Consider the following 4480-nt stretch of genomic DNA (forward strand, 5'->3'; position numbering starts at 1 on the left):
CCTCAAAATTTTCTAAATTTGGATAAATTACGCGCATCTCGGAATTTATAAAATGATAGTAAACCTCGCTTTTTCCCCCATTAAAATAGAAAACCTTTAAAACCATAGAAATTTTAACTGAATGTCTACCCCCCCACAACTGAAGTTTCTTCTCTAATGGTTCAAGTAGGTTGTATACCGCGACAGGCACACGCGCTCCTGTCGCAAAAGCAAAATTCCCCGCCATTAGTGGCTTGTAAGGGTCCCCAAATGTTGCAGTGCAAAACAACTATATTATTCAATATTGTATTGGACAGCTTTTGAAAGTCTGGGAGATGATGCACCCCTCCACCTAGTTGTTCGACAATATTCGAGGCTATGCTCCAACTTCCAGCTGTTTGAAGTGGACGTAGGTAATCCAGTGGGGGGTAGAGTTCCCTGCCAGGTTCCCGGTGAAATCGTCTAAAAGTTGCAAGGTGTTCGGGCTCAAGTCTACCAGTTCAACTGTACTAGCTCCTGCATTAAAAAATCATCTAAAAACTCATCAATATCGAAAGGTACTTCAATAGAGTTAATGATTTCGTTGTCCTGAAACTCCACTGGCGGTGTTAGAATTGGTTCTTCCTCTTCTTCTATAGGGTCAAAAACAAATTTTCCCCCCATAAGTGAATTAAAAGGATCCCCAAACGTCGCAGTGAAAACAACTTTACTATTTAAAATTATGTTGGTTAATCGAAAATCGGGGGGAGTTGTACCCCCCTCCCCCTCGTGTATATTACCCCCTCCCCCAACTTGTTCAACAATATCTGAGGAATGCTCCACTTCAGTTGTTAGAAGTGGATTCATGAGGGTATAGGAGGCGGGAGGTGGGGGGGTCCCATTTATTTAGTTTTTTAAATAATAAAAAAATTTCCAGGTATTTTTGCTCAAGTATAACAGCTCAACAGTGCTATTATCTAAATTAAAAAGAAAATCATCTAAAAACTCGTCAATATTAAAAGGTACTTCAATGCTATCATCCCATGTTAAATTGTTGGGGGACTCCACGTGTGCTTCCTCTCCTTCTCCAACTGACGAGCAGGGGGGAGATGGCGAGTATGGAACCAGGACAGCCTGTAAATGAAAAATAGCTTATTTTCAAAGTGTTCAAATCATCCCTACTGTTTAAAATTTGGATTATTATTGACATAGTATTAAAAATGTGCTTAGTAGTAGTAGTAGTAGTAGTAGCAGTATGTGAACATTAGCATTTATCTAATTCACTGTTCCCCCTCAACTATTTACAGTCCTAAAGTTACAGTCTTTGACTTCATATATGATATTTACAATCTAAAACGCCGCTTTACATAGAATTGACAATTTGATTTTGTTCAAACAGCTCCATCCCTTCCCAATTTCCACTATTAAACCCCCCCCCCCCCGAGCCGGTGATCGCGGCGCGTCCCCCAACGCTCCTTTGGCCCTTGGCGCATCTCATGCCCGGGCCTCTGAACCGCGGTGCTTCCCCCGGCGCTTTCCTAACCTTGCCCCCACAGCACTCACCGGCCCCCTCGGTACTTCCGAGCTCCGTGACCCCCGGCCCTTTACATAAGGCCTCAAAAAACCGCATTGTTAGGTAGCATAAGTCGTTTCGCCTACTTCCCGTACAGGTTGTCTAGGACTCCTAATGAGTCTAGATTATTTTTAATCTCATATCTGTTCTGTTTCCAAGCATATTCTCTGGGAAACAGTACAATTAAATTCGCGAACTGTTAATTCTTATTCAGGAATGTCTCTCCATGCAAAATCTTGGCAAGTTGATCTAGACAATCGTTACGCAAATTAGAATTACGCCTATGTGTAAGAGATTGCAATGCTATAATCTCTGTCCAGCACAAATTGAGTGGGGAAAAAACATCTTTTAAAATCTATGAAATTTTAATTTTACAGTGTTGAAAAAAAGCGAAAAGCGAAAAGATTTAAGAAATGGGTAGAAAATAATCAGCTTTTTAAAAAACAGTGGTCTTTACTTGATATCCTCCTCATAGAAAATTGTGTTTAAATAACACGGCAGTTTATAACGCAAAGGCAGTGTTATATGAGGAAATTATGTCCGGGATATAGTATCCCTTTTAGGCTTCACTACGAGCCGTTTCAGCAGACTGCTGAATGTATGCGATAACAGTGACCTGACTTAAAAGGGTGAACAATGTCATTTAATATCTCTGACATAATTTTACTGTGATGAAATAAAAGGTTTACTTCTAGGCCACTTAAAACTATAATATTCTTGCAAAATTAACATTTTGTGATAAAAAGGTTATCTAACAGTAAACTAGAAAATTAGCTAAAAATATTATTATGAGAAAGCGAAGATGTCTACAATGGAAAATTGGAAAGATTAGAAAAAGAGCGGTTTCTTTGCAAAAAAAATTACATTTAGATATGTAATATGAGGTTAATATCCCGCTGAGATATGTTTATATTGGGATTGAAAAGGACTAAAAATTGGAAGAAATCGATTGGTAGTAAAAATTGCTTACTTGTGAAAAGGCCGTCGGGGATGAAGGACCTAAAGGATCAGGTTATGTATGCGTGTGATTTGACGGAGCTGTCGTGCTAGTCTCTGGTGTAACTGTAACACCTATTTTATAATTTTTCTTAGCTTTAGAAGTGTAGTGGGCTACCCCCTCTCCCAGTAGTTGATTATCCGGTTGCATCGGGGCTGCCACTGATGGGGCTGCCTCACCCTCTCTGGCTTTTTTGGAAGGTGGGGGCACGCATTCTTCATAATTGGCCATAAAAAGAAGAGAAAAAATTAGTATCAAAATAATTTGCCCCTTTTTTACAGAAAGAAAGTTAGTACCCTCATCCATGTAATTGTTCCTAGAAAAGCATTTATCACTAAGAAAGCACCCCTATGCCAAAAGTACAGCAATAGGTAAAATTTGTAAGAAATGTCCCTATTTTTACCTTGCAGAGAAATTTTTTTTAATGTTTCCCGTCTATATGTCTTTAAAATAGAAAAAAGATTGTTAGCCTAGCAGCTTATAGGCCTAAATTACAATCTTGGATGTAAATGTACACATAATAAAGCTATCTTTTTTTCTTAGAAACCCTCGGTTCTCTTACTGCCCAAACGCGAAGAAACAGTTTTGTTTTTCATTTTAAAATGATGGCGATAGAATTGAGGCATGGCCCCCTCCCCCTTTCGCCAATGTCTTAGATATATTGTTAGACCTTAATTTGAAAATAACGAGATTTCACCGGTTCTCCAAATAGAGATTGTATATGCCTGCGCTTAATAAATTGCAATTGTCTGCATGAAACCGTTTTAATTTGACAGGAGAAAAACATCCCATTTTGATCTGAGAAACCTTTTACAGGAAGTGCTTTAAAAAGGGTGACAGCTAATTTTAGGCCTCGCGCTGGAGCATTGTGTCAAATCAGAGCGGCATTTTCATTAAAAATTGACAGAAGTCAATGATCGCTTTTAGCTAGGATATAGAAGGAAGGAATTTAACGAAATGGTATTTCTTTTTGCGAGAATTTGGGATTGTAAAACAATGGTGGGAGGGGGTTAGGGTAAAAAGAATATATTTTATGTTTTCCATTGATTATAATGATGTTTGTAAGGTTTGGGGGAGGGGGGGGTTGGGGTAAAGGAATATATTTACGTTTTAGATGAATATACTGGAGGATGTCCATGGAAAATAATTTTTTTTGAAAATGTACTAAAACGGAACTTACATGGTAAATTTTAGTTGCCAAGGCTTCTAATTCATCAATATTATCCATTGTTGTTTCCATTGTGTCAAGATACTTTCTGATAATTTAATCACATTGCATGTCCGTTATATACAAAATCTCAAGGGCGAATTGTTATTTATTGGAGAAAATTATATGTAAGCAGGCCCCTGATTGGTTGAGAAGGAGGATGTAACCGACTCTCTGATTGGCTGAGAAGGAAACACGTGATCGAACTGTTTCCGGGAAACTCTTAACATTTGGCGAGAGCAACAACAACAACAAATACTATTTCTGGATCATAACATTCTCGATCAATTACGCAATCAAGTTCTCAGAAATTCACTTCCCCCTCGAGTCCTAGATCAATAACATTGTTCCCGTTAGAATTCAATGCGCATGTGCAACCTTCGTTCCGGAGTTATTACACATAGAAACATCAAATAAATCGACCTTGGAAAAAGAGGTCATTGACCGATTACGCAATCATTCTCCCTGGGGATTCCATGCCCATATATGGAGCCCCGTCAGTATTCTATGCCCATATAAGGAGTCCCCGTGGGGCTGGTACCCCCCATTCTACTGAAATTGAAAGAGCCAGTGCCATTTTTAATAGTTGAAAGTGATTGGAGAGCGACTACCGCCCCTCTCACGCCCAGAGGTTCTATTCCATCATTCCATGCTGTGGTATTCAGGCGCGGTGCACCTGCTTTTACCACTCTAATTTGTTCAAAGTAAACGTATCGGCAACGGCCACAATTTCCCCAAACACATC

The sequence above is a fragment of the Artemia sp. Qi Xiang Cuo genome, chromosome 15 (genome assembly GCF_049724085.1).
Source record: "Artemia sp. Qi Xiang Cuo chromosome 15, ASM4972408v1, whole genome shotgun sequence".
Lineage (NCBI taxonomy): Eukaryota > Metazoa > Arthropoda > Branchiopoda > Anostraca > Artemiidae > Artemia > Artemia sp. Qi Xiang Cuo.